The sequence below is a fragment of the Hibiscus syriacus genome, unplaced genomic scaffold (assembly GCF_006381635.1).
Source record: "Hibiscus syriacus cultivar Baekdansim isolate YM2019G1 unplaced genomic scaffold, ASM638163v2 tig00109925_pilon, whole genome shotgun sequence".
NCBI lineage: Eukaryota > Viridiplantae > Streptophyta > Magnoliopsida > Malvales > Malvaceae > Hibiscus > Hibiscus syriacus.
In genome coordinates this window covers 571,402-593,393 of record NW_024062531.1, presented here as the reverse complement: position 1 = coordinate 593,393, position 21,992 = coordinate 571,402, and the positions used below count along the sequence as shown (strand labels likewise).

Here is a 21,992-nt window from a genome sequence, read left to right as displayed (position 1 = left end):
CAAGTTCCAGTCTTTGTTGGCTGCAAGTGCAAGTAAGACTCGTACGGTTGTAAGTTTCGCCACTGGACTAAATGTTTCATCATAGTCTAATCCATACTGTTGAGAGAAGCCACGAGCTACCAATCGCGTTTTGTACCTCTCGATTGACCCATCTGGACGGCTTTATCTTGTAAAACCCATTTGCAAGATATGGGTTTCACATATTTTATCTTTGGTACAATATCCCAAGTTTGATTTTGCTGAAGTTCATCGATCTCTTCTTTCATAGCTGTCATCCACTCAGAACTCTTCGATGCTTCTTCGAACGTCTCAGGCTCCGTTGCTTCTTCAATTATGGCTGCATTGACATATTTGGGATTTGGCCTTCGTATTCTTGTTGACCTTTGGAGTTGAGATTGTGGAATTGATTCTTCTGTTTCACTAGGCCCACCTTCTTCGTTTGGTTATTGATACACGCCAGTTTGCCAAGGATTCTGAGTCACTCTTTGTTCGACATCATCGCCATTTGGATCTTCTGATTCATCTAAATTTGTTTGGAGTTGAACATTATGCTCCCCCATCTTTTATTGTAGCTTGTCTCTAAATTCTCTCGAATCTGGCAACACCTCCTTCTATGAGGACCACCAAGAAGATGCTTCATCAAATACCACATTTCGTGACGTGTAGCATCTTTCACTAATTAGATCACAACATTTCCACCCCTTTCTCTGGCTGTCATATCCCACAAAGATACATCTAACAACTTTCTTGTCAAATTTGCTCCGTAAATGATCAGGAACAAACACATAACATACACAGCCAAATACTCGAAAGTAGCTAACTGTAGGTTTTATGTTCCATAGTTTCTCAAAGGGTGAAACAAATCCTAACCTTGGTTGAGGAAGTCTGTTGATCACAAAGGTTGCAGTCCTCATTGCTTCAGCCCAAAACCTTCCAGGTACATTCTTTGCATGTAGCATACTTTGAAATTTTTTTGCAAGATGCCGGTTTTTTCTTTCCGCTACACCATTCTGTTGTGGCGTGTTGGCACAAGTGTACTGATGATGTATTCGATATTCCCTTAGGTATTGAGAGAACTCGTTTGATCTATATTCTCCTCCGTTGTCTGTGCGCAAGCAACATATCTTCTTTCACACTTCTCCTTCAGCTGAGTCTCTGAACTCTTTAAACTTTGAGAAAGTATCAGATTTTTCTTTCATAAAGAAAACCCACACATACCTGGAGAAGTCATTAATGAATGTTACCATGTACCTCATACCACTAATTGATTGTTGCTTAACCGGTCTGAACATATCAGAGTGAACCAACTCCAACGGTTCTTTTGCTTTAAACTTCGACTCATCATATGGTAATTGGTGTGCTTTACCATACTGGAATCCCGCACAGACCGTGTCTGTTCTCACGTCTAATTGAGGAAGCCCCTTAATCATCGACTTTTTCACCATCACACTTAGCTTGGAATAACTAACGTGACCTAATCGCATGTGCCATAGATCTGATGTCTCGTTTTTCCTTGTCCTGTCTACATATGCAGACTCTGCTGACATCACGTAAATTGATTCCAAACGTCGTCCCTCCATTGTTGGTGTTTCTGAGATTTTGACGTCACGATAAACCTTCACGTCTTGGGGACCAAATAAGACATAATGGCCTGATGATGTTAGTTGAGCCACAGATAGCAAATTTTTCTTTATTTCTGGGACATGGTAAACATCTTGGAGTTACACCTGGTTAGTATTATATCGAGGCGTAACTATTGTCTTACCGATGTGAGTTATCGGTAACCTTGAGTTGTCAGCTGTCACCACCACACGACCTCCATTATACTCAGACAGGTTTTGTAACTTCTGTTTGTCACCTGTCATATGATTTGAGCAGCCAGAATCTACGATCCAATCATTCTTGTAGTCAATCCGTTCTGGTGTTGTTACCGTGAGAGCTAATTCTTCTTCCTCCGTAGCAAATAACGCTTCAACATCCCAACCATCTTCACTATTCTCCTTCGAACAAGAAGTAGCAGTATTACTTTCAACAGACTTTTTCTTGGTCCAACAGTCTTTTGCCATGTGACCCATCTTCCCGCAGTTATAACACTTGCCATCGAACTTTCTACTATTACCGCGATTCTTGGATGCTCCCCCTGAATGAGGCATAAATTCTTCAGACGAAGGAGAATTTATCAGTTCATTTCCAGATGAAGGAACTTGGACAACTTAAGCACTTCCTTGGTCTAGAGGTTGATCGCACACACGAAGGAATATTTCTATGTCAACAGAAAATATGCTAAATATTTGTTGAAGAGGTTTGGAATGCTCGAATGCAAGTCAACTTCAACGCCAATGGAACCAAATATCAAAATGTGTGCATATGAAGGAAAAGATTTGGAAGATGCAACAATGTATCGACAATTGGTAGGTTGTCTGATCTAATTAACCTTGACCCGACCTGACATTTCTTATGCAGTTGGTGTGATGAGTCGGTATATGCAAAATCCAAAGAAGCCTCATTTGGAAGTAGTTCGACGAATACTGAGATATGTGAAGAATACAATTGACTATGGTCTTTTGTACAAGAAAGGTGAAGACTGCAAGTTAGTTGGTTATTGTGATGCTGATTATGCAGGAGATCATGACACCAGGAGATCAACAACTGGATATGTATTTAAGCTTGACTCCGGAACAATTTCTTGGTGTAGCAAAAGACAACCAACGGTATCATTGTCAACCACTGAAGCTGAGTATCGAGCAGCAGCAATGGCAGCTCAAGAGAGTACATGGTTGATACAGTTGATGAATAATCTACATCAACCAATAGATTATGCAATTTCGTTGTATTGTGACAACCAATCGACAATTCGGCTGGCAGAGAATCCTGTCTTTCATGCAATAACTAAACATGTGGAAGTACATTACCACTTTGTTAGGGAAAAAGTTTTGCAAGAAGAGATTGAGATGAGGCAAATCAAGACAGATGAGCAAATTGCTGACTTGTTTACAAAAAGCTTGAGTGTTGGAAAGTTTGAACATTTCCGTCGTCAGCATGGCGTGATTCAAAGAATGGAGGCTAACATTGAGGGGGAGTGTTGAAAATTCAATATTAGCCTAAATAAGTTCACACCTAAATTAATTTAATGTCATTGCTTACATCAATTTAGTTTTGATGTCATTGCTTACATCAATTTAGTTAGGTAAAAATTAAGTATTTTTCTCATGTTTTAATTTCAATGGTTTAGATTATTTAGTGCTTATTTTAATGAGTGGTTTAGATTGTTTCTTGTAACCTATAAATACCCTACTTGTATTTGAGTTTTATAATCCAACAATCAAAGATTAATTATAAGCATTTGAAAGCTTTCTTAAGAGTTCTTCCCTTTTGCAATTTTGTGAGATTATTCTAAAGAGTTTTTTTTTATTCTTCTCGATCAATTAGAGTTTTTACTCTATTTTGATTCAACATAAGATTACCGTGTTTGGTTAAAAGAATAAAAGATTATTGGAATGTATATTTGACCAAATTGTCCTTATTATATATTTGTTTTTTTAACAAGTTGGAAAATATTTAAATATTTTCTTTAAAAAATTTAAATTTATAAAATTTATATAATTTTTTTTACAAAATTAAAAATATAAAAAGGTTTAATGAAAGGGTAAAATTTTATTTTAACCCCTGAACTTCATATAAAATTTTAATTATAGATTTTTTTTTGTAAATCTAAAATAGTTTAAGGATAAATTTATAATTTAACATTCGTAGAATTTTTTATTATTTAATGACAGAAAAATGATATTTAAAAAAATTAAGGGCATTTTAGTCCAAAACGTCGGGAATCCAACAATACCTAAGGAAATGGAGGTAATGACATTCCCGGTAATATACCCCAAAAAATCCACTATTGGTAATCTTACATTACCGGGAATAAGATTTCCGGGCTAACCAAACTGGGGAATGTGGATTCCATTCCCATGAGAATCCCACATTCCCCCATCCAAACACTCCCTTATGAGAAAGGTAATGTTACGGTTCTTAAGCATTCGAACCCTGAGGCCGCCATGGGATATTGGCTGAGTAGTGGCCAATTCAGAAATTTAAGAATGAGAATCCAAAATACCTTGATGGTAGCCCAATTTACAGGGAAATACCTTGATTGTGAGAAGAGTTACCCCGAATAAAACGTCTAATAAGCGTTTCGATAGCGTCACATATCTGAGTAGGAAGAGGAGGTTTGCATGAAATACGTCGAGATAGAGAGCACCGAATTCGCAAGACAAATTCTACCATCCGTCTAATCTCTTTCGAATTTTATCAAGAAATCTGAAGTGGTTCTTTTATGCATAACCGGATTCCAAGATAAGTGTCGAGATTATCAACTTGTTACAAGTCAAGATGGTTGCTAATAGCCGTAGCAATTTCTTCACTCCTATTGGAGGAGGAGAAAACTTGGGATTTCAGCTTATTGACCTTGTGTCCCGAATAGGTCCCAAAATCTGATAGGATTGAGTCAATAACGTGAGCTTGATCGAGCGATGCTTTTGCATAAAGGATTAAGTCATCGTCAAAGAAAAGGTGGGAAACGAGTAAGCCACCTTGGACGAGTCGAAAGGGAATTCGATCTCTTCTCTCGACCGCAGTAGAGATGGCATGACCTAGCCGTTCCATGATCATAACAAAAAAGGTAGGGTGATATGGGCTCACCTTGTCGTATTCCTCTTCGAAGAATTGAAAGTTCGGCCTAGAGAACCATTCAATTGGACTTGCATGGAAAATGTAGAGATTAGTTGAGAATCAACCGAATGAAAAGAGGGGGGAAATTAGCTTCTGAGTCAATGACGAAATCCCAATGCAAACGATCAAAAGTTTTCTCAAGGTCGATTTTGAGCACCATCCAATCACTCTTTCCTTTTTTCGGCGTTAGAGAATAGATTACCACCTGGTTGATGACAATATTTTTAGTGATACTCAGAGAGGAAGCTCGTCTGGTTTGGTGCAATAAGTCTCGGCAAGATGTTCTTAATACGACGAGCCAGGAATCTGCGATCAATTTATGGAGAATAGAACAAAGGCTGATGGATAGAGGGGCTCGACACCTTAGGAATAAGAACCAAAGTTGTAATATTATGTTGCGGATCAATGCTTTGGTTACTCAACACTGTTCGGATCATATTACAAACGGAATCACCCAATATTTAAGTTATTTTTTTCTTTTTTATAAACTTAGATAACATTAAGATATTTTAAATAAAAATATACTGAAAAAGCATCAAATATACAAAACAACAGAAGTGATAATTCACATTAAGCATCGAATTTAAATTGCAATAAGCCTTAAAAAAAATTTGTACAGTTAAATTTTAAACAAAAAATCACAATTACACAGTTAAACCTTCAAAAGAACAAGCATAGGGCATAGGCATACAACAGAACCGGGTTACATTTAACGAAATACACCATTTTTTTCTGGTGAGCTCCTGATGCAACAGCCTCTTTCATGGATTCCGACGGTTGTCCACGTGGATAACGTCCGATAGGTATGAACCGAAGAGGGTGTTATGGGATAAGATTATATCTCTAGAAATTATAAATTATCATATATTATAAGTATTTTCATTGATAATTTAATTCCGCAGACTTGAAATTTTGTACTCCTAAATCTTTAATATAAATTTCTAGATTCACGTTTCCTAACATAAAACTCTCTGTCTGTCCTTAGTTGACCTGAAAACCCACTTCTTATACCATGTCGTCGCTTTGGTATATAGAGGAGGGAAGAGGAAGCACAACAACACCAGGAGCAACATTGCTAGACAAAGAATCATGACATTGATGAAACCGTCTTTTACTTCCGGCTCGTTCTGCATGGTCCATGGAACTCCACCCACATTCATTCCGAACACTGAAATATATTCGACGGCCTCATCCGTAATTACGACTTTGCATCCGCAACCACAATTTAATACTATAGTACAGATAAAAATCGAAGTATTACCTCCGGTGATTACCGATAAAGGAAGGAATACGATGGAAAGAAAAGAGAGGTAGTAGAGTTTTTTGTTGATTTGCTCCGACTGCCATGTATTCAAACCGGTTTGAATTGCGGTGACACGGTTCGATAGAAATACGACATTCTCTTTCAGTCTCCTCAACCGTTCGATCAGCCCTTCGAGGGAGTTGATATCTTGGCTTGAAAACCATGGTTTGGAAGAACATTTTTCCTTGACTAGGGGGAATACTTGCTCTCCGTGGGAGATCACCTGAGATTTGGAGAAATGGGTAAAGAGGGTAGGCTTGTAAATGAATCGAGATTGAATTAATAAGATTAAGTTCATGTTCGTTTGTTTATTTTTGAAGATGTTCATATAATATTATATTTGTTTGTTTATTTTTGAAGATTTTTATGTTTGTTCGTGAAATATTCGTTTAGCATTTATGAACATGATGGTCAAAATGATGAAACTATACCATTAGTCTTTAAGCTCTTTAGGAATCACAATTTAAACTCTAAAGTTCATCATATGTTTAATTTAGTCTATACTTTCACTAATATTTAAAATATAAAAAAATATAAGAAGAAAGAGAATCGAGTAAACAAACCGATAAACAACCTTATAAATTAATCAAAAAAATGAGCTTTCAAACGAGCTTGTTCGTGAACATAAATGATTTGTTTGTTTATTAAGTGAACATAAAAGTTTTATTCATGCCGAACATAAACGAATGTTATATGAACACTTCACGATCAGTTTGATAACACTATGCTTAGTTACACTCTTAAAAAGAGGGTTTCATTGCACAGCCGTGGATTCTCGTAGACAAGACAAATTACCTGCAGGAGACGTTGCAAATTTAGATGCATTTTGGGGAATCGTCTATCGTCTAGCATCTCCATCTTCAAAGCAAATCCACCTGAGATTAACCAGATCTTCATCTACATATAACTTCATTGCTAAGATAAAATGTGCTGTACATACTTGACATGCAAGTAATCAGGCAAGTATTCTGTTTATACAAAATTTACTTACCTCTATCCAACTGAAGCTCCACTGCTTCTAGCTCCATCTCGAGTTTCGTAACGACATCCTGAAGGTGATCGACGTGAGTGTCGGTGATGTGAACCACAAGGTTCGAGATGGATTTCGGAACCGGATTATCGGCCTCCTCGGAGTGGCTCATTGTGAACAGGAACTCTAGTACATGTTCTTTGATAACAATCCCACTCCCTCCCGTCATTCTTCTATGATTACACGAATTTTCGACACTAGGAATCTCCGAGAGAAGGGATTGACCGGTCGGCGAGAAACCTAGTCTCGGAACACGCCCCAGGGACACGGTGATTACCGAATTCTCGGTGATCCTCGCGGCTATCCTAAATGTAAAACTACTAGTGGCAGGGCCGGGTGAGTTAACCCGAAAGACGAGCGCTCCGTCGACATGACCACAAAACGGACCGTTGCTAACGAGTGAGAGATGTCTTGGAGCTTCAAAGGTGGACAAAGAACATCTATAAGGTATTGTGCTGATAGAGAAAACCTTTGTTTCACTTTCGGAAGTTCTACATTGTACCAACAAAACTCCTTGCCTTCACCGTCGGTAAGATCCCAGTCCTTGTCGGAATAATTTCCGAGACCATCGAAAAAAATATGCTTTCTGTCGCACCATACCGGGAAAACGTGTCGGAAGCTTGTCGGGGACGGAAAAGCAATAGAAGAGGACTGCCTGACCAATCCCACAGTTTCTCCATCCCCAGACGGTACTTCCTCAGCTAAATTCATTACTTTGGCCAATGATGTTTACAGAATACAATGAATCGAATCAAGATTGCACAACTCAGAAAATTTCTAATTCAACTATTCAGTTAAACCCAGTGTGGGTTTCAGATCATTCAAAGAAAAAACTGTTTCTTGAAGGTAAAATGTAGATTTTTTTTTCAAGTTTCAAAAAAAAAAGGTAACGGCAGAGACTGAGAAATAACAGTTTGAGAAGAGCAAAGTACTAATCACAATTCGGCTTTAGTCGTGATTAGCACAGGCAAATTAGATACGAATGAGAAGAAGTTTTATCAGATTAAAGAAGGAAAGAAAGATTGACACGAAGTGAAAAGAGGAAAAATATAGATAATTCATGAGATGGGGGAGAGAGCTATAGAACTCAATGATTTTTATTATCATCTTCTAGTTTTAGAATTTTTTGTGTCAATCCCTTTTTCTTTGACCCAGCAAATTGCAATGGGAGGGAGAGCAAATGCTCAAGATATGCCGCAAGTTCGGAACCCAAAGATTTTTTGGCATGTGGCGAACCGTTCCTTCTTGACTTTCATGATTTATTTTCATGACCTGTGTAAATATATGTAAATATAAATTATAATATATATATATATATGATTCTCAATACTTAAAGCATATAATAAAATTCTCATTAGAAATTTGTAAGTCTTGATTAATCTAATAATAATATTTTAAATAGGTATTGGCAGTGATGGAATTTGGTGGTGAAGTTTTGGGGGATCGGCTTAAATTTAGGGATGGCAACGGGCCGGGTTCGGGCTGGGTATTGGTCCCCCCGTCCCCGTCCCCGTTAAAAAAACCCATACCCGTCCCCGCTTAAAAAACCGCGGGGATTTAAACGGGGATCCCCATCGGGTAATCGGGTAAAACCGCGGGGAAACGAGTATCTCCGTTTAGCATAAACGGTTATTTAAACGGGTAATTTAATACTTCAAAATTGTATCAAATTAAAATAATTTAACATTTCAGTAAATTTAAAATAAGTTAAACGGAATCGAAACACAAACCAAAATTGGATGAGTAGTATATTACAGGGAGCTAATTAATAGAATTTTCTTATGTGATTTCAGGAATCTTATAGTAAACTAATGAAAGAATTATTGGGAAATTAAAGGCAGATAATAACAACTCAATCAAAATATAAAAACAAAGGGAAATGTAGTCTTAATAGAGAAAACCAAACTGAAATAACAAAGAGCACTTCGTTGTTGTGACCCCAAATGATTGAAATAAATTAACAATAAAGCATGATAAATGTGAATCACTCCTCCGACTCAGACTCGACATTCTAGAGCCACTCAATGAAGGGCTTGACGCCACCACCGTCATCAAACAATTGTGACCCCCAATTGCTACAATTACAAAAATTATAAGTCACCAAAATTTATATAAAAATTTAATGATATCACGTATAACTTGTATATCAATTTAGTACCTCGTCACCATCATCACGATCATATTCGATGCTTTTACAATATGCTTCGGACTCTTGTGAACAAGTTGCTGTATTTATTAATTTATATAACATATCATATCAACAATACAATTGAAAAAATAAACTTATAAGTAAAAGAAATGATTGATTACCTCTTATTTCGTTTATTAACCAACTTTGGGCACACATTAGCGCTTCCAACGTCTTTGGATGAAGACGACTCCGATGAGGACTCACCAATCTACCACTTGTACTAAAGGCAGACTCAGACGCAACAGTGGATATTGGAATTGCTAATATGTCTCGGGCAATTTTTTGTAATGTTGGATACTTGAAACCATTTGTTTTCCACCAAGACAAAATATCAAGCTCTGAATTTTGTGTCCTTACTTTCTCTGAAGATAATGATCAAGCTCCGACATGATACCTACAATAATAATTTTATACATTTAAAACATAAATAAAACAATCAAAAGATAAATAAAACAAACTCATATAGTGATACCTGTATGATTATCATCTTCAATGAATGTAAAATAGTCGTTGAAAAACCCCCCCTCCACCTGAACCTCCATGTCACTAGTGTTGCGACTTGAATCAACATCCCGATTCTGTGAACTTTCATAATTACAAGTTTCATAATCTTGAAACAAACGAGACACAAGCACCTTTAGTTTTACAATTTCAACATCAGACTTTTCAAAACCATAAATCTTCGGGAAAGCATACTCCATCATTTTGAACTTGTATCTGGATCTAATACAACTGCAACTCCCATAACTCCATGTATAACTGACCAGTATTTATCAAACTTAACAAGCATCCTCTCCCCCATTGCTTTTATCACTTCATCTCGATCTTCACTCCACTTACTTAATGCAATTCTTATCTCACATATGGATGGGAAAAATACATTAGCTGTAGGATACTTGGTACCCGAAAACATCAAAGTCACCTTATAAAACAGTTGCAATTTTCCACAAATACTTGAAGCTAACTCCCAATCTCTATCTGTAGGTAAACTTCTATATTGTGCTTCTCGTTGCTTTAAACGTTTGAAAACATCCTTGTACACTATAGCAACACTCAACATCAATATGTCGAGTTCCAACGTGTTTACAATCAAGAGACAATTTTTTTGAGCAATCAATTGTCAAGTGACGAGCCGCTTCTTCAAACTTTTCTATTCTTTTTTGTGTTGCGCTCCAAAAATAAACACTATCCCTATTCTCTCATTCCATCCCTAATAACAGATAACCATCTTGAACTATCAAGTTCAAGATGTGTGCACAACATCTCATATGAAATAATTCTCCTCCTAAAATCAACGAGTTCAAAGACAACTTGTCTAATAATAAATGAATCATCAGATCATTTGTGCTACAATTATCAACTGTAACTGTTGATATTTTCTATCAATGTTCCAATCACATAGAGATTCATACAACACATCAGCAAGAACTTCAGCAGTATGAGGACAAGGCACGTATATAAACCTAGTAAATAAGTAATTAGAATCAATTAGTTCTTATATTTAGTACCTAGCTAGCAAAGGTAAGTTTAAAGTACCTCATTATTCGGCTTTGCATCTCCCAATTATCATCGATCAAATGCGATGTGATTGACATGAACCTTTTTTTTGATTACTTGATGTCCACATATCTGTCGTAATGGCAATCTTGCTTCGATTCTTCTCCAATAGACTGAAATAAATACAACATACAAATTAGAAACTAAATAAATACAAGATACAAATAGAAACTGATTAAACAAATAAACATACCGCATTGTTTTTTCTTTCTCGAAGTCATAAATCTTGAGAATATCATTTTTTAAGGTATTCCTAGATGGAACCTTAAATAAAGGTTGAAGACCAACCACAAACTTTCGAATCCATGATGTTCCACCATTACAAGTGGATATTCATGCACTATTACCATCTCTGCAAGATCTTTTCTTGATTTTTCGGGGTCAAAATTTAAGCATGATATTTTTGTTTGTCCATCCGTTGTTTTTTGCCCCATCCCAATCACTTGTTGACGTATATCTCTACAAGTTCGCCTTGGACAACTCTTGAAATGATCATGCAAGTGTCGTGTCCCATTCTTACTATTTGCTCCTAATTTTTTCTTGCAATAACGACACTCTGCCTTATCCTCACCGTTAACATTCACCTTCTCAAAGTGATTCCATACAACTGAAGTAAGTTTTCGCTTTTTACTATTTGTACCAACATTGCTATCATCGATTGTGTTTGTTCTTCTTCTATCGGTGAAATGGATGGGCCTTGGTTATTTCGCATCGGAGATGATTGAGTCATGTTATTGCTTTCAACTTGTGATTGTGCTTGTGCTTGTGCCCATTCTTTAGAATTATCATCTATGGAACGCTGACCTTCCATTACTGCTATGAAACAACCTTCATTAAGAAAAGTGCAAGTGCATATACCTCACTGTAAAAGATAATTCATTGCAAATAAATGGAGTAAAATAAGTATTTGCTTCCAATAAGATAAGGTAAGCTGCTGTTGATGCACTATTAATTATATCAAAGCATACATGACCAATGCATTTAAATGTCAAAATCCTCCCATATAGGTGTGAGCATGGCATAACTGTATGATAAATCAATCTGAAAACAACATCATATCTGCCACATGCAACGTTCGACAAAACAAAATACCAGTATTACAAGATATATGCAACATCACGGTACCAAAAGTGATTATAGAAGGGTGAGTTCACTTGCCATAAGGTTAGCCAAGGCTAATAATCAAACCTTGAGACGTATGATAGAACGGAAAGAGAGTTCCCTTAGCAGCCACCCAGTTAGTAAGCTAGTTGTGGAAGATAAAAAATATTGCAATGTTACATAGACCGTTTCTATGCGACAAAATTGATTCAATGGTCAAAAGGAAAACAACTCAACTAGTTCGATACTTGCATGAATTAATTCACAATTCAATTCGTACAGAGTTATTATATGACTACAAATGATGCATTCTGGCTAGCCGCATAAGAGATGTTTCTTAATGGAAATTATCACTTTATATACTTGACCACCCCTTGTATTCATTTTAAGAGAAAGTAAGATGGGAAAGCTCCGAATCATCCAAATATGACCTACAGTCAATGTATAGCAGTATGCCATTAACATCCATGTAAAACGAAAGTTAGGTGAAACAACACCAAGATATTATACAGTTCTAGAAAGTCGCAAGAAACAATGTCTCATAACTTGAAAAAAATACATTGATGTAAATAACTAAATTGTAGATTTTCAGATAGCAATTAAATGCTTAAAAAAAATCAAAATCTACCCTCCCAACATCCCACAGACTCTCTAAACATTATAGATTTTCTGATAGAAATGTTGCATAGCCAGAAGGTATTCTGGCTCTTGAAAGATCAGCTTATTTTTTCACAGGAAATCAAGTCATTGTCATAAAACTCGTACAATGATAAACCTGAAAACCTTTTGAGCAACATAGCCACAACATTCTCTCTATTCTATTCTTTATGGATTAAATTGAATAACAAGAAATATGCAATTAAGCTGTTGACGTACAACAGAGCATGTATAAAACATCTCAAGCATGCATGTATTTAACTCATATAACAATGCTTAAAGTGCAATTGTTGCACATGCTGTAGGCAGTCAAGAAGTTTATGAACACCAAATAACACCTTAAAAATTGCTGAACCAGGGGTCAGACACCAGCAAAAGCAATGCCCAACCAAAAATGCACATCAGGAAAAACTCCTCGTCAGTTATAAAATCATGTTCGAGTGTTATGATTCTGGACTCGATTATTAGGTTCAGTGAAATTTTTATGAGGTCAATGATAAGAAGCAGTCATCAGCAATGGGCACTTAAATTTCAAATTATCCTAAACAAAAACCAAACAATATAATTGTTCAACCAAATCATCTATTATGACGCCATAGAATAAGTGTGTTTCATCAAACAAGATGGAAAAAGTCCAAGATAAATAGACAGGTAATGCATAAAATCCCCAGCTATCCAGTGCAATGAAAATACAAATTTCCTAATGGAAAATTGATAATAACTTGCTGTAAAATCACCTCAAAAGAAGGGAAGAAAGGCAGATCACAATCTCAAATCCGTCTGAAAAACGGGACAAGAAAACAAAACAAAAAAGAATTGAATTATCCTATAAAAAAAGAAAAGAGATCTTGAATTGGGCTATCAAAACAGTAATGAATAAGAAAATTTGAGAGGAGAAAACGCACCATAAACAAACGGCAGAGTGAAACCCTAAAGAAAAAAAATCTTGAGAAAATATGAAATACAAATAAAAGGGTTATGGTGCTGAGAGCCTTACTGCCTTAGCGGGTCCGTAGACTTCAGCTTATTGGGCTATTTGAGTTTGAAACAAATTAAGTATGAATACCCGGGTATCGGGTCGGGTATCGGGCCGGGTAATCGGGCCAGGTAATCGGGTAATCGGGGCGGGGATTACTAAACCCGTCCCCGTCCCCGTCCCCATTTAAAAAACTCGGTTTTTCCTCGTCCCCGTCCCCGTCCCCGTTTATCATCCCCGAACCCGCCCCATTTAATTCGGTTTTCGGGTTTTCCCGTCGGGTTCGGTTTTTTTGCCATCCCTACTTAAATTTTAAAGAAATTTAGAGGTTTAAATTAAAAAAATTTTAAAAAAAAAGTGAAGAGTTCAACTTACATTTTTTTAAATCGGGGTTAACTAATTTTTTTAAAATTTTGAGAAGTTTAATGAAAATTTTTAAAAATTATGGAAGGGATTTAATTAAGAATATTAAAAAAATTTAAAACTTAATTTGAATTTCTAACATTTTGTGGGGGTTATATTAAATTTTAAAAAAAAATTAAGGATTTAAATCATTTTTTTTTTAATTTTGGGGGACTTTGGCTCAAATATGTCTATGTTGTGTTTTGCCCATGCGTATTGGTTAAATAATTATATGGTGATAAAATCATGTCTAGATTACGTACATGTATGATATAAAAATGTATGATATGTATAGTGTTGATTGATGTATATGAAAATAAAAGTATATTGACTTTATTAATTCGATTCTATAAATATGATGGATTTATGTTTGTGTTTATATGTTACTTGTATATATTATGTTTAAAATATGTTTTTTAAAGGCTTAATTATAAAAGAAGTGCCCAAACTATACCTTTTTACGAATTTGTAACATCCCGAAATCTGGGTCAGTGACTAAAATGAGAATTTTAAAATTTGGAGATCAATTTAGGAAAAATTGAAAGTTCAAGGATTTTAATAGGAATATTTTATTATTGGATAAAAGGGTAAATATGAAAGGATTGTAAGAGTATTATGGTAATTTGGATTGGATGATATTTTTATCTCCCTTATTTAGGAAGATAACACGTGGGGATGGGGAGAATTATCTGGAAAGCTTATCTCTTCTTCTTCCTTCTTCACGTTGACTTCCATCTTTAAAGGTAAGTTTGATTTAGTTGTTGATTTCTTGAATTATTAAGTTGGATTTGAGTCTTTGGGGGTTATATAAGCTTAAGGAAAGCTTATATAAGTTTAAAACACCAAGAAGAGAGTATTAGAAAGGAATTTCTATTAAGAGTTAAGAAATTAACTTTTGTTATAAAAAGGTTTTTGAAGTCCTAAGAATGAATTTGACTTGTCAAAGGGTTAATTAAGAAGTTAGAGGTGATAGAATTGAATTTAGAACACATGGAAAATTTAATGAAATTCTTTGATTCAAGAATTATGGTGAATTATGGGAGATGGTAAAGTGTTATAGTGTTATAAGAAGGTTTACATATGTATAGATAAGTTTTAAGGTACAAGGAGAGATTAATAAGTAGAATTTGGGGTCAAAACAAGACATCTTTGTGCTCAAGATGGAATTTCTGGGTTGTGTGCATCGATGTATCTTCAATGTGTATCGATGCACTCTCAAATAAATGAACATCGAATGCAATTAGTGCATCGATGCATAAGGAGTGCATCGATGCACCCCCTTAAGAATAAATATCGAAGGTGATTTGTGTACCGATGCACAGGTAGTGCATCGATGCACACGTTAAGGAATGCATCGATACACTGTAGAATGCATCGATGCATACCTTTATTAAAAGATAAAAATAGCCTTTCTTTTGGTCTAAGAAATGATAGATTAGAATATATCAATTGGATACTGATATGTATCAATGTATGATTATGTAGATATAGAGTACGAACAAGTTATGGGACAACTATCAAGTTAAGATTCGATTGAAAAAAAGGAAATCATAAAAGAGGATTGGAACTTAGTAAGGCCAAGGTGAGTGCATACTATTGGAATATATGTACTTTTACATGGGAATTGGACTTATGATAAGTCTGTTCCAGATATTTTGAATATATGATAGCATGAGTCGAAGCATGATTAAGATTGCGTGCTATCTGAATGTGACATGCTTGCATTACATGTTATGTGATGTGCATTTATGTGTTATATGATAATGATTTATGAAACAATACAAGAATATTATCTGAGTTATTGATTATTAACTTCTAAGATTGCATACATATGTAATATAAGTTATAAGATGAGAAAGCATATATTTATATGTATATGAGAAGATATAGGAACAAGAAATAAGTCAAGTAATAAAGGAATATGAAATTGTATGAAATGTGACATAAGCTGTGTAATAAAGTCATAAGGAGTGAAATAAACATGTGACCTAGGTTGTAAGTTAAAGCATTATTTGATATAAGTAACTGTGATAATAAGATAATCAAGTATAGGTTATATTATATGGTATAAGGGTTTATATAAGAAAATGTTATAAGACTTTAGGAGAATAGTATGTAAATTAGGGTGCATAAATATAAATGATGATACCAAATTATAAGTTAAGTGTTTAGAGAAGAATTATATTTAAAAGAAACTATGCTATAGGAGTCATGTGACATGAAGCTAGATAAATGGATTAATTTAGTATATAAATTATATGTTATGATATAGATTACATGATCAATATAAATGCAGGATAGTGTAATAAATTATATGAATTGATATAATCAATTATGTGATAAATGGAAAAGTGAGTCAAGATAAGTATTGACTTATAGGATAAAATGAGATTATATGAACATGCAATATAACTTTATGAGGAAGACTTAGGTGTTATATGATTTAGGAATGAAAATGATATATATGTAAGTGAATTATGTGATTATGTGACAATGGGTGAAATGGAGTAAATTATCTAATTATAAAGTATGTGAATATATGTATATAAAATAAGTCACGTGACTATTGAGCTATATGAAATCAAGTGATAAGAAGGTTATGATAAGAAGTTATAAGAGTATATGTTTATGAGAAAATATAAGAATAAGTTATAAGGTAGGTGATATGTGATTTATATGGAATTGTTCTACGTGCAAGTGATTATATACATAATTCATCCATGTTTTAATATGACATTATGTGTAATGAGCGGTATTACCAAAGGATAATGCTAAGTGATCATATGTGTACTTGTGAAGTGAATGATGTGTTATATGATGAGTAATAAGAGAGATATGAAAATGTAAAGTGTATCCATTATGTGGAATTACCAAATCATATGTGTACATTATGTGTAATGATGTGTTATATTATCAGTGGTTCTTCGGGAGATAGTGGTCCTTCAGGACATAGTGGTCCTTCGGGACATAGTGGTCTTTCGGGACATAGTGGTCCTTCGGGACAAATATTCAGTGTCCCTAGTGGGAATTATTCGAGCTGTGGTGACAGCATCTGTACACAACCTCAGTGTACTCACGTACCTTCTGTTCTCAATAATGTACATGGGCAATTCAAATATAAAATTTAAGTGAAATTTGTATAAGAGGATTATTTGCATATGTGTATAACATGATCATATGTGTTATAGTTTAGTAGACAAACGTAAATTTCACTGTTATGTTTGATTCTTTATGAATTGCTCTAAGTTATTGATGATGTGCACATTTAGTGAATATGAGATTATATGATAAGAAGGTTTGATAATAATGCTAAGTGTGAAGATGATAATATACAGGTGCATGTATGTATATGTTATATGAAATATTATATGTTTGTGAATGGTAGAATCATATTAAGTGTTCATGCGTTGCTCTGAGTTAGAGTTTTTATTATATGTTTTTTTATGCCTCACTAAGTCATCGACTTAGCGTATGAGTGTTTCACACGTAGGTTCTGGATAAATGAGAAGAGAAGTGAGTTGAAGCTAGACATGTCATACTCTCCTTTCCACAAATCAGATCAGAATTGCAGTTAAGTGTATGTATTTGGTTGTTTATAGTGTGTTGGCATGTAACAAAATTGTGAATTTTGAATGCTCTGATTAATTTGGTTCAAATTGGGTCTAACTTGTGTAAATTAACATCTTTTATTTTAATGAAAGTTTAAAACTTTTCATGCTTTTCTTTAAGAATCAAAGTTTGAAAAGTCAATGTGACACTTCGGACTCGTATCCGGGTTAGGGGTGTTACGGAATAGGTGTCTAAACTATTTTTTGAATGATGCAGGTGCCCAAACGTTACCACTTTAGGTGCCTGGTTCGTAACTGCCATTAATTTTCTCCATTAACTAACACTTGTCACATTATGGTAATTTGGAAATTTATTTATTTTTTAAAATTAAAAGTATTATTATATTTATAAAAAAACTAATTTCTCATAATTACAAAAAACCCTAATCCCTAACAATCATAAGTTCCTACCCCTAACCCGTCGCTATCCCTTTTCAGCCACAAGCATCACCGTCAACATACTCCTTGCAATCCTCCTAATCATACATCATTGTAATTGTGACTGTTGGCCGTCGAAATCGTGCGGGATCACAATTTTTATCATAGGGTCTGACGATACAAAACATCAATTAACCATCGATCGATAGAGATTTTGTAGGGGTATTGATCGCCAGGGAAGGCGAGGTTGGGTGGAGATTCATCGACAGTAAAGGACACCGGTTGGAGTTGGTTTAAGGGTTGAAATGAAAATTTTCAAAGTTTTAGGGTTATTTCAAAAAAATTGAGTTTTTTTTAAAATATAATTTTAGTTTTTAATTTTGAATAAAAAATTTAAAATTACCAAAATGTGGCATGTGTCACTTAACGAAGGAAATTAATGGCGTTTACGGCCCGAGTACCTAAAGTGGTGACATTTATAACGTTAGACACTATGATCATTCAAAAAATAGTTTAGGCACTTATTCTGAAAAGTTATATAGTTTGGGAACTTATTTTATAATTAAGCCTTTTTTTAAATATTTATTTTTAATAATTAATAATTTATTATTTTATAATTTTAAACAATTTTCATTTTTAATGGTGTTTTAGTATTTTAGTATTTTAGTTATATTTTTAGTAATTTATTTTTTTATTTTTTTATTTTTAATATTTTTATATTTTTTAAAATTTTTGAATATTTTTATATTCACAATTTTAAATTTAAATTAATTTTTTCAAAAAAAAAAGTAACTTAGTCTTTGAATTTTCTAAAAAAAATTAATTTAGCTATTGAAATTCGATCAAAAAATCAATTTAATCCCTCTATCAAATCATCACTCACCGTGTAGTTTTAACACATTAGTTTGTCATATCAACATCGTAAACTACAACATCATTATAATTGTTAATGTTAGATTTCATTAGTTAAAAGGTCAAATTAATTTACTTTACAAGGGTCGCATTAAATGAAAAAAATTCACCTTAAAAGCTAAAACAATCTATAAGAAAAACAGTTCTCTTATTATTCACATTTAGGACAAACATTCCTTTAAAAAAACATTTAGGAGAAAAATAAAAGTTTTACAACAAACAAATGAAACGAAATTTAATCAATCTCGAGGAGGTAACAAGAGAGATGAAGATGCAGAAGAACTCGAGGATGAAGTAAACTGTGCGGAACTGGTGCTACCACTATAACTGCTGTAAGGTTTAATGGAGGAACAATCAATGGTGGAGCATAATACATCGGCACTGGCATCTTCGACGGGAGAATCGGCAATGGAGCTTCAAAATTAAGTACATGAATCGCTTGCTGTATCGACGGCCTCGAATTCTCGTTCGGGTGTGCACATATAGCCCCACGATCATCAATTGCTCCATTTCTTGCTTTGTAAGTTCTCCTTTAAGCCTTGGGTCGCAAGCTTCGAGCAATTGGCCTGTTCCATAAAGATCCCAAACCCACTCCACCAAATTCACTTTACCCTCACCGGTTTTCGGTTCGATCGGTTTCTGTCTGCAAGCGAACTCCAAAGTGACAACGCCGTAGCTATAAACATCTGATTGTTTGCTAGCTTTTCCAGCCATGTGACACTATGGGGCAAGGTACCCCATTGTGCCAGCCAACACGGTCGTTTCCTTTCGAATGGTCCACGAGCCTCGCTAGACCAAAATCTCCGAGCTTGGCGTTGAATTCAGAGTCCAACAAGACGTGCTTGATTTGATATCTCAATGCACAACACATTGTTGCCACGAGTCCCGAGGCTAGTCCTTGAGAGATTCTGAACCTTAAATCCCACGGCAACAATGTTAAATGTTCTTTCTTTTTGCACCCAATGTTCAGGCTGACAGCTTAGAAGAGGCAATTAACATTTTTAATAGAAACAAGTACATCCTGGATCAAACCCTCTTTCTTCCTCATCTACGTTACATATCCATGTTTGTTTTACGTGCAAGTTGTGCTTATACAGATATGGCAATGGTGCTTCTATATTCACTTCATCCGGTGCAGCTGCGAGGAAATTCCAGACCGAGGTTGACGCTGGGCAGGTAAAACTATGGACAAATTGCACGACCCATACGACGAGGTTTACTGCAAGGTCATTTCTCTTGCAGTAACATGTTTCTTCTTATATTTAGGTTGGCATCAATGTTCCTATACCAGTTCCCTTGCTATTTTTCTCATTCATCCGCTCCAAGGCATCTTTCGCTGGCGATCTTAATTTTTATGGTAATATATACATTCTCGTTAACGTAGTTCTTCTACTTGCCATCTGCTAATGTCGCCCGTTTCTCTCGACGACTTCCTAACCTTGAAGCTTATCCTCACTGCAGGCAAGGCTGGAGTTAGTTTCTACCCAGATTAAAACCGTGACTCAACAATGGAAGGATTTACCCAGCGGCGGTGGAGTTTCGCTTGCGATGCCGACATCTCAGAAGCTGTAATCATGCTGCAGGTTTGTTCTTTGAAGATAGTAATGTACGCTCTCTGTCATCAACTAATTCAGTGTTACTTTTGTATATTTCAATGTTTGGAACATGGGATTTGACTGTAATTAGCTTTATTGGTAATAATTATAATAGTGTGATGAGGTCGAATTCCATGGGAGTTTGCCGGTGGGGCTGGACACAAGTTTCACACCAATGAAACTACTCCATGATTAGGTCATGTTAGTATTTATCTTTTTAATTCTACGGCTTTTCCTTAAGGTATTAGTTTAATCATTCATTAGCTAATCGAACTCTATTGATGCAGTGACAAATGTAAGATTTTATGTTTTGGGACGAACTTATAATATTTTAAAATTTAAATTTATAAAATCTTAGAGATAATAAAAACATATTATTAATAAAAATATAAAAAATATATGAAACTTATAAAATTATATTTTATATGCAGAAATTTGAATGATTAGATACAATTTGTTATGACTTTTTCTTTGTGATTCACTACGTAACATACTTTATTTTTTGTTTACTTATAATTATTTGAATTTTATATTATTTTTCAGATCAGTTCATTACAAATTCAAAATGCATGTAAAGTATGATTATTTGGATTTCATGATAACCACTTTGAATATGAAAAGCAGCAACAACAATAGAAAAACAGTCTTTTGAAAATACAACACTATATTTGAATTATTTGATTTTTTTATTAATTTGAGATAAGAACAAAATAATATATGTTCAAAAATAACTTTCAATTATTTGATATTAAAAGTTTACACTTCTAATATACATGGAGTTTGAATTCAATATTTCAAGAAATAATAATAATTTCTTTATCACCGTGGTTGTTTATTTCATGCATTAATATGTATTCTTTAACAATTTAAAAAGGAACTATTAATTAATATGATGAGTAATGCACCATTTGATTGATTCATACTTCCACTTCTATTGATACATCTTTCCACTAATACCGCAAAGCACCACATTTTACTTGATCTGACGTAGAATTACATTATTTTAATACATTTTTCACTGGTCAATCAATAAGATTTTTTCATTTTTTCCTCTTAATTGTGTGTTAATTCAAATAAGTAATTCATTTATTCGAATTGAAGTGGACTTGAATTTTTGTGAATTGAGTATAAAAAAATCTTAATAACAAATGGGTGTAATTACCCTCTAGATCCCAAAAATAAACAAATTAGTCTATCTAAAAATCACAAAATAATCCTCCATTTTTAAAATATAAAATATTTTAAAACATTATAAAAATATAAAGTTCCAAAACCTTGAAAAGTAATAAAGTTACAAAGTTTAAGGGGAAGTATAATTCCATTTGACTCGAAAAAATAAATAAAAAATTATAAATTTTGAGTTTATCAAAAAGAATTATTATTTTTTATAATAATTTAAATTTTTTAATATTTTTAATTTAATTAAAATTAGATTATAATACAAATGCTTAGAAAATATAATTGGAAAACATGTTTAGTTGGTGGAATTAGGCATATATTAACCAAACCCTTTGTATGGTCTGGTTGTGCAAGGTCAGGATATTCTTGTATTAGGTGTTT

At 34.3% G+C, this 21,992-nt stretch overlaps 1 pseudogene; it reads right to left on the bottom strand.

Annotated features, from left to right (window-relative positions):
* Positions 1-5,678: 5,678 nt before the first annotated feature.
* LOC120210525 lies at positions 5,679-7,766 on the bottom strand (annotated as a pseudogene).
* Positions 7,767-21,992: the final 14,226 nt, after the last annotated feature.